The sequence below is a fragment of the Lathyrus oleraceus genome, chromosome 2 (assembly GCF_024323335.1).
Source record: "Lathyrus oleraceus cultivar Zhongwan6 chromosome 2, CAAS_Psat_ZW6_1.0, whole genome shotgun sequence".
In the NCBI taxonomy this organism is placed as follows: Eukaryota; Viridiplantae; Streptophyta; class Magnoliopsida; order Fabales; family Fabaceae; genus Lathyrus; species Lathyrus oleraceus.
This window is the reverse complement of record NC_066580.1, coordinates 76,334,317-76,343,937: the sequence shown is the minus strand read 5'-3', so window position 1 is coordinate 76,343,937 and position 9,621 is coordinate 76,334,317. Positions and strand designations below refer to the sequence as shown.

At 40.1% G+C, this 9,621-nt stretch overlaps 1 long non-coding RNA gene across 1 annotated transcript; it reads left to right on the top strand.

The window, feature by feature from the left end:
• The first annotated feature begins 8,185 nt into the window (after positions 1 to 8,185).
• Positions 8,186 to 8,716, top strand: LOC127121132 (uncharacterized). The gene is made up of 3 exons (XR_007803324.1): positions 8,186 to 8,280; positions 8,350 to 8,398; positions 8,669 to 8,716. It is a non-coding gene; the product is annotated as an uncharacterized LOC127121132 (long non-coding RNA).
• The last annotated feature ends 905 nt before the right edge of the window (positions 8,717 to 9,621 follow it).

Here is a 9,621-nt window from a genome sequence, read left to right as displayed (position 1 = left end):
TCCTAATTAACAACTAATCATAAGTCTAATCCTAATTAATCTAAACTAACTAGCTATAAAGCAAGGTATATGAGTTTTAAAAGTGCAGAATGGGCCTCGGGAACATTTGGCCCAAACCACAGGGAGGGTGCAAGCTGGAAAAACGGGGTGTGTTTGTGAAGTACCATAGGCCCTATCCAAGCCTCTACAAGGCTACTGTAAGCAGGTAGCAAAACAAGAAAACGCAAGCAGAAAAGCGCTTACCAAACGCGCTTATTCACAAAGCTTATTCACAAGCAGAAATGCAATTGGTTCTATAATGGAGATTATTGATCGGTCACCATTTCCATTGAATTCCCGCCGTTAATCCGACATATTTTCATCACTTTGGTAAGATTTATGTTTGTTTTCAGTTGCTTTGGAGTTATTTATCATGTTTTATTGATTTGGTATCGCATTGCATTCGATTACAAGTTTATGTCAAAAAGATCTCGTTTATGCTTCGTTTGGTAGTGTCATTGTTATAGGCTATTGCACAGGTTTAAAAGCAAGAATGGTGAAGTTATGGACACTCTGAAGGACGAAAATATGAAAGAATAGCAGAACAACACGGCCAACCGTGTGCCACCACACGGCCGTGTTGTTGATCAAGCAGAGCAGAGATGAAGCAGAAAACAGAAATCAACACGGCCACCCGTGTGCCACCACACGGCCGTGTTGATTAAAACAGTGCATTAACACGGGCACCCGTGTGTAGGGACACGACCCGTGGTGTTGCCACTATAACTTATGCTGAAAATAATTAATGTTGAAAAACAACACGGCCACCCGTGTGCCACAACACGGCCGTGTTGATTGGACGCAGCATGGAAAACCTAATTTTTGCTTTGTGAACTGATGCTGCTCATTAAGGGTAGTTTGGACCTTTTGCTTGGAAGAGAGTGATCTGAAACTATAAGAAGGCCTAGAAGAGAAAGAAGAGGGTACCTTTTGACAGACGAACGAAAGCATTACAGTGGAGAAGATAGCTAATACGACGGATTCGAAGACGGCGAGATTCAAGGGTAGCCACCATTGAAGATCAAACTCTCCTAATTCTTAGTAATGTCTAATCTTTACTTTATGAGTTCTTTAAGTACTATGAGAGGCTAAACCCCCCAATGCTAGGGGGGTGGTCCTGATTTGATCTGATGTTATGAATTTGAACAAATGATTTCCTTATTGCTATGTTACTTATTTCAATTCGATTGTGTGATGTTATTATGCTTTTGTATCGGACAAATACAAATTGATCTATGACTATCAATAACAGGACTGTGATTGTTAGGGTTTTCACATAATTAGGTTTATGATTGCATCACCTAGGACTAGGAACTTTTATAAATCACCGTAAACCTTGATATTGTTTATGATTAAAACCAATGATTGATTGAATGGACATTTGAGCAAGAATTGGTAGTTTAATAGTTTCTTTCTTAAGGACTTAAGGAAGAACATTCTGAGGTTAGGTAATTGAATGTTTCATATGTATTAAGGAAATCTTGACTGAATTCATAATTGGTTAAATCAACCACTTCCCCTAACATGCTTTAACTTAATCAATTACATTTTGACTATCTTTTGTTTTATTACTATTATAAATTCCAAAACAACCAAACCATTATCTTTTTGTTCTGAGAGAATCAAATTAAAATAAGTATTTCCTACGCAATCCTCGAGATCGATACTTGGAAATAAAACTCCTTATTACTACATCGGTAAAAATAGTACACTTGCTATTTTTCCGATCATGTTTTTGGCGCCGTTGCCGGGGATTGCCAAAATACATATTTTAATTTCTATTCTATCGAAATTTTGTTGCTCGCCAACCAAAATTTTATCTGTGACAATTTTGTTATTCAATTTTAATCTTTGTCTAACTTGTTTATGCGAGGTAAGTCCTCAGCGAATTTTTCTTTTGACGCAGATCCAGAAAGAACTCTTCGCGCTAGACTGAGACAAGCCAAGCGAGAAAAACTGGAATTAGCCGAGAAAGCAGACGAGGAAGTTGTTTCAGTGCATTCAGAGAATTCAGATTCAGACGCGGAAACAGTTCCTGAAATCATGGCTGCAAACCCACCACCACCACCAGAGAGACTTCTCGGTGACTATGGTGGAACCAACACTCCGGGTGGTCGTATGACAATTGTAAACCAACCGGTTAATGTCGACCAATTTCAGCTGCATCCCAGCACAATTAATCAACTCGAAAGGCGGTCCTTTTCTGGAAGAGTGAATGAAGATGCCAACAAGCATCTCCAAAGGTTTTTAACTATGAGCACAACGCTGAAAATGCCGGGACATAACGAAGAAGCAATAAGGCTTCGTATGTTCCCATTCACTTTAGCAGATGAAGCCGAAGAGTGGTTCTATTCCTTACCTGCTGGTAGTATCACTACATGGGCGGAGATGGAAACAGCATTCTTGCATGAATATTTTCCTGCATCAGTGTCACTGAGAAAAAGATACGAGATCCTAAACTTCAAGCAGAAGGAGGGTGAGTCACTAGGAGATGCCTATAAAAGATTCAAGAGAATCCTAGTGGCTTGTCCTACTCACAACATGGATGAAACTGAGCAGATGCAAATGTTTGTTAATGGTCTTCGAATTCAAACGAGGCAAATCCTTGATTCAGCAGCTGGTGGCTCAGCTAACTTTGCAACAGCCACCGGTATGAAGAAGATAATTGAAGCAATTGCCTCAAATGAGCATTTAGAGTTATATGACAGGGTATCAAGCAAATCTGCAGTTATCGACTTGAAGCTTGAAACAAACAAACAGGTGAAAATTGAAGAAGCAGTTGCTGCGGAGGTAGAGAAAAGGTTGAAAGCACTAAACATAGGTGCTCAGAAAGTGGCTCAAGTACAACAGGCACCAAACGATGTGTGTGGCATTTGTAATGGACCACACAATACTGTTCATTGCTTTGCAACACCACAGCAGATAGAAGATATCAAGTTTTTAAAGCAAAACAATCCTTACTCCAACACATACAATCCGGGGTGGAAGAATCATCCCAACTTTGCATGGAAGGATCAGAACGGGAATGTGCAACAGCAGGTACAAGGTCAATATCAAAACCAATATCAGCAACAGCAACAACAGGTCCCTAAGAAGGCAGATTGGGAGATCGCAATTGAAAAGATGGCAGCTCAAAATATGCAATTTGAAGAAGAAACTAGAAACAATCAGAAAAATACCACCGCCTCCCTAAGGAATCTCGAAGTGCAGTTGGGGCAGATAGCACAGCACTTGGCAAGTTCTCGAACACCAGGTTCCCTACCAAGTGAAACAGTTCAAAATCCGAGAGGTCAGGAGAATGTTAATACTGTCACGACGACAGAGAAAGAGGTTGCTAAAAAGAAAAAAATTATATCACCGAGCGAGCTGACTAAAGAAGAAACTACAAAAGGAACTAAACCGGTGATTAAGTTGCCCTACCCTCAGAGAGTGACAAAGAAGGAACCTAGTGAGTCAGACTTGGAGAAATTCATGACAATGTTTAAAAGGATTGAGGGTCATATGGCTTTGTTTGAAGCACTTGAAAGGATGCCCATGTACAAGAAATTCGTGGAAGAGGTAATGGCTGAAAAGAAACCAACCACTGAAGAACAGGTATCCGGTAAGGAACAATATAATGAAAACTCCCTGGAGCAGAACATTCCTAACAAACAAAAGGATCCAAGAACCGTCACAGTACCATGCACAATCAAAGAAAGAACCTTCAAAAAGGTACTAATAGATTCTGGAGCTAGTGTGAATCTAATGCCATTATCGATCTATCACAGGCTGGGTATTAAAAATATCAGTGATATAAAGACCAATCTGAAGTTTGCGGATCACTCAAGAAAAGATGCATATGGTATAGCTGAAGATGTGCTGGTAACAATAGCGGACTTGACTTTCCCAGTCGATTTTGTAATCCTAGATATACCTGAAGACAATGAGGCACCCATCATTCTGGGTCGACCTTTCATGAAGACGAGTCGATGCAAGCTCGACATGGATGAGTGCACGTTAACCTTGAAAGTTCACAACAAGGAAATAACATTGAATGCTATTGAAAACCAGGAGATGGAGGAAGATACAAAATCTCAGTATCAAGTAGGCTTAATCAGGACATTGAATACTATCAAAGGCTCGCCACTGCCAGTAGCCACCCGAAATGGAAAGATTCCTAACACTGAAAGGATAGTTAAAAAGGAATCGTGGCACAAAAGAGTCCACACTGATAAAAGAGACAACGTCCGTGTTGTAGACAAAAGGTGCAACAAGGTTTTCAACCTGAAATACCCCCCATGATAAGGGAAATGAACCGTCGAGCCATGCGACGTTAAACGAAGCGCTTCGTGGGAGGCAACCCACGCGTTTGATTTCTAATTTATTTCGTTTTTATTTTTCTGGGTGTGTGCTAAAATTTTGTGTAGGGGAGGAGGAGAAGTAAAAGGGCAAAGTCACAAGCACCTCCAAATGGAAGGAAACTACACAAGTGCAGTAAACCAACAGTAGTCGCTGTGAGTCCCCTTTGTATCTGGATTTAAACATTGAGGTCAATGTTTAGTTCAGGTGTGGGGGGGTTTTTCCTTTCATGTTTTATTTCCATCGCTTTTGTTTTTGTTGTCGTCGTATTGTTTTTGTTTGTTTTTGTTGTTTACTTGTGTGTACAGGGTGATGAGAAATGGTTGGACGAATCCGGGATCAATGGTAGTGGATGAAAGACACCCCTCAAACTTAGGCTGATAAGGTACCCCGGAAGTTGATGCAACCTTGAGAAAAGAAGTCGGACACATTTTGGGGACACCGGACCAAGAAAGCGGTATGGAAAGACCAAGTCAGGAAAGAACCACATAACACGAAGAGACTTCAGAGCTTGCAAGCTAACCAACATGGTGAGATCACAAAAAGCCAAACACGAAATATCAACATGAGAGTTCAGCCAGGTATGACTTTATCACTCTGATTTTGCGTATGTTCTGTTGACACGTCACAACATGACAACACACACTGAGGCAAGTTGTTTGTTTAGCCAGGGCCTTTCTAGCCATCCCTATATGTATGTTTCCCTTCGTAAACCCCGTTGAGCCTTAGCCATTTTATTCATTGTAAACCCCATGTTAACGTTTAAGCATTATTCATCATGAACCCCCATGTTAACTTTTAATCATCCATTTCCTTTTATGTCATAACTCGGTATGATTGTGTGAATTGCAAGATGTGCAATAAAACTAAGTTTGGGGTGGAAATCTTGAAAGGGAAGGCAAGTGCATAAGATGAGATCCTACAAAAAGAAAAATAGTATGTATTTTCTTTAAAAAAAAGAAGAAGAAAAAAAGAAAAGAAAAACAAAAGAGAAAAATGCACTTGCCGAGACCGTAGATTTTAACAGATATAAAATGCTCGGAAAAGTTGAGTAGAAAAAGAATCAAGAGAAGTGAAATTAACCCCCAGAGTATATGTGATGCACAGAAAAGAGAGAAAGAAAAATCACACAACATGACTACCGAGTTCAAAACCCTTTGTTATCCAATTTTTTTGTTTATCCCACCGTACCCAAGCCCCGTTACAACCTAAAAAGACCTCAAAAAGTGTGTGGAATCTGCTGTGGTAGTGACATTAGAATGTATTCAAAGTTAAGAGTTGGTATTGCATACTGTGCTGTGAGTGTACACACCTAACCCTGAGAGATATTGTGAGTGTGTGAAAAGCTTGCAGGTGAAGAGGTTTTTGATGTGGAAATGTGGTAAACTGCCTGAATCGGAGAGACCTGAAACTCGATTGGAAAGGAAGAACACAAAGGGTGAAAGACTAGGTTGCATTGTGGAAAGCGAATTCGGGGGTGACCTTTGTTTGGACTCAATACATCACTTGAGGACAAGCAATGAGACAAGTTTGGGGTTGTGATCGGTCACCATTTCCATTGAATTCCCGCCGTTAATCCGACATATTTTCATCACTTTGGTAAGATTTATGTTTGTTTTCAGTTGCTTTGGAGTTATTTATCATGTTTTATTGATTTGGTATCGCATTGCATTCGATTACAAGTTTATGTCAAAAAGATCTCGTTTATGCTTCGTTTGGTAGTGTCATTGTTACAGGCTATTGCACAGGTTTAAAAGCAAGAATGGTGAAGTTATGGACACTCTGAAGGACGAAAATATGAAAGAACAGCAGAACAACACGGCCAACCGTGTGCCACCACACGACCGTGTTGTTGATCAAGCAGAGCAGAGATGAAGCAGAAAACAAAAATCAACACGGCCACCCGTGTGCCACCACACGGCCGTGTTGATTAAAACAGTGCATTAACACGGGCACCTGTGTGTAGGGACACGACCCGTGTTGTTGCCACTGTAACTTATGCTGAAAATAATTAATGTTGAAGAACAACACGGCCACCCGTGTGCCACAACACGACCGTGTTGATTGGACGCAGCATGGAAAACCTAATTTTTGCTTTGTGAACCGATGCTGCTCATTAAGGGTAGTTTGGACCTTTTGCTTGGAAGAGAGTGATCTGAAACTATAAGAAGGCCTAGAAGAGAAAGAAGAGGGTACCTTTTGACAGACGAACGAAAGCATTACAGTGGAGAAGATAGCTAATACGACGGATTCGAAGACGGCGAGATTCAAGGGTAGCCACCATTGAAGATCAAACTCTCCTAATTCTTAGTAATGTCTAATCTTTACTTTATGAGTTCTTTAAGTACTATGAGAGGCTAAACCCCCCAATGCTAGGGGGGTGGTCCTGATTTGATCTGATGTTATGAATTTGAACAAATGATTTCCTTATTGCTATGTTACTTATTTCAATTCGATTGTGTGATGTTATTATGCTTTTGTATCGGACAAATACAAATTGATCTATGACTATCAATAACAGGACTGTGATTGTTAGGGTTTTCACACAATTAGGTTTATGATTGCATCACCTAGGACTAGGAACTTTTATAAATCACCGTAAACCTTGATATTGTTTATGATTAAAACCAATGATTGATTGAATGGACATTTGAGCAAGAATTGGTAGTTTAATAGTTTCTTTCTTAAGGACTTAAGGAAGAACATTCTGAGGTTAGGTAATTGAATGTTTCATATGTATTAAGGAAATCTTGACTGAATTCATAATTGGTTAAATCAACCACTTCCCCTAGCATGCTTTAACTTAATCAATTACATTTTGACTATCTTTTGTTTTATTACTATTATAAATTCCAAAACAACCAAACCATTATCTTTTTGTTCTGAGAGAATCAAATTAAAATAAGTATTTCCTACGCAATCCTCGAGATCGATACTTGGAAATAAAACTCCTTATTACTACATCGGTAAAAATAGCACACTTGCTATTTTTCCGATCAATTATACCAGAATTTCACAAACGATTACGCAATGGTGACAACTTCTACTATCCAATACATCCTCATGGCAAATAAATCGAAGCGTAAGCACACAGATTAAGAGCTACCTGTCGAAGACGACGACGGAGGTGGCGACGATGATGACGAACACGCACAACTTCTGAGCGTCTCTCTTCCTCTTCTCACAGTGTTGGAGCAAGCTGGAAGCGTGTGAGCGATAATGATCTGTGAGCTTCGAAGCTTCCGGCGGTGGAGGTGGCTTAGCTCTGCCGTGTAGAGCTTCGAGTGATGAAGCTCTCACAACAATGGAAAAAAAAGCGTGTACTAAAGGTGGGAATTGAGTGAAAAAGCTTTTGGAATGAGGGAAAAAAGTCTGAACCCAATGATTGGCAATGATTGCCACTTATATAGCACGATCCAAGAGGGCAATTTAGGGAATTGGACCTGGGTTGTTAGATCTTGATTTTGCCAGATGGAAAATGGGAATAAGATGCATTTATTTGATAGAATCTGATGAAAGTGAATCACGTGTGAGTGGGGTGAATAACACACGTGTTCTTTTATTCTTCAATTCACTTGTTTGCTTTTCAACTGCAATCTACATTGGATTTGACTTGCTCCTTCATCTGCACTACTTGCTATCATGAATTGCTTATTGTTTTGATGCTTCTACCTCCTACTTCTTCTACAGTAGAGTGAGTAAGTAGATTTTCTTGATGCTAAATGATGTTTGGAATGGTGTAGGTTTATGCTACAGCAAGAACATGGTTGGAGGCCTGAGCTTGATAATGTTGTTTTGCAGGATGAATGTGGCATTTTTGTTTTCAATTGCTAGGTCTGGTGTATGCAATGCAGATTTGCACCACTGTGGAGAAATTGGATGGATGTGAGGTCTTGGCGGCAGGTTGATGTTCATGTCTTGGTTTGTAGACTGGTTTGCTGAATGTTTGGATAACTTGCCTTATTTCTGCAGGTTTTGAAGCATGATGACATTGCTCAGTTGCCTTAACATGTTACAGATGGTAAGATAGATTAGCTTGGTCGTGCTTTTATTGTTGTGCCATTGTTGGTGTATTTTGTGGGATGGATGGGGTGTTGTCTTAAATTGCTGCAAGTTGTATGCTTCACCACTTCCAATTTGGGTGTAGTTTTTTATTTCAAGGTCAATGATCTGATTTGATGTTGAACACTACTGCTTCCACTGTTACCAGGTATGCATTCCTGAGCTGCTTGAACTATGAACCACCTGTTTACATTTCCTTTGATGAAGAGTTTTTGGTTGACCATTACAGGTCTACAGCAGGCATGTGGATCTGGCTTAATGTGGCTTCATGGTCAAGGCCTACACCAGGGATGTTGGTATAGTTCATGCATACTGCAAATGGTGCCTCATCCATTCTAGTTGGTGCATTGAAATATGATGCAACACCCTTGTCCCTTTTGCTGTTGACATATATTGTTCTACAAGTCCTGTTGCAGGATGTTTTTGCAACCTTCATGTGTTGGTGTAAATTGGCCCTTGGTTTCCTATTTGCTAGCAGGACTCATCAGCTTTGCAAGTGGGATCACTTCTGTCCTGAACTGAACCATAACCTCACTGCGCATTGGCTGTGTTGTACTCAGTTGGCAATTGACTTGGTTGCTTTTTTAGGTCCATAATCAATGCACACAGCATATGACAGCATGGATTTATGATTTGATTGGTGTTCACGCCTTGGCTTGTAGGCTGGCTAATGTAGCAGGTGGATCACTGGCTTATGGAATGGTTTTGACAGTTTTGCTTGAACTGATGTGAATATGGTTGGTTGTTGTACAAGGCTGTTTTTGCAGGCTATGTTGTGTTGGTCTACTATAGGTTAATCATGGCTGGATGCTTCTGATTAATGCCTTACTTATTTGGTTTGTAATGCTTGTGGACCTGTTTTTGTGTGGGTTAGCAAAAAGGATTGATGACAAAAAAGGTTTTCATTTAAGGTTTGTGAACTGCTATGTGATGTAGTGTTGTTGCTTATTGGTGCACATGAATGATGTTATTTGCTAGCTAGATAGAAGCATTGATTTGGCTTGAACTGTTTTTGGAACTTGGCTTGATTGCAGGTTTGTGCTGGCTTTGGTTCTGCAACAGGTAGAATACCATGATTATGACTCAAGTTCCACAGTTTGATCATCATGCCACAACCTAGCTTGCAGCGTGCTTTGCATTCATGCTACTGATTCAAGAACCATGATGTTGTTGGAAGGGTTA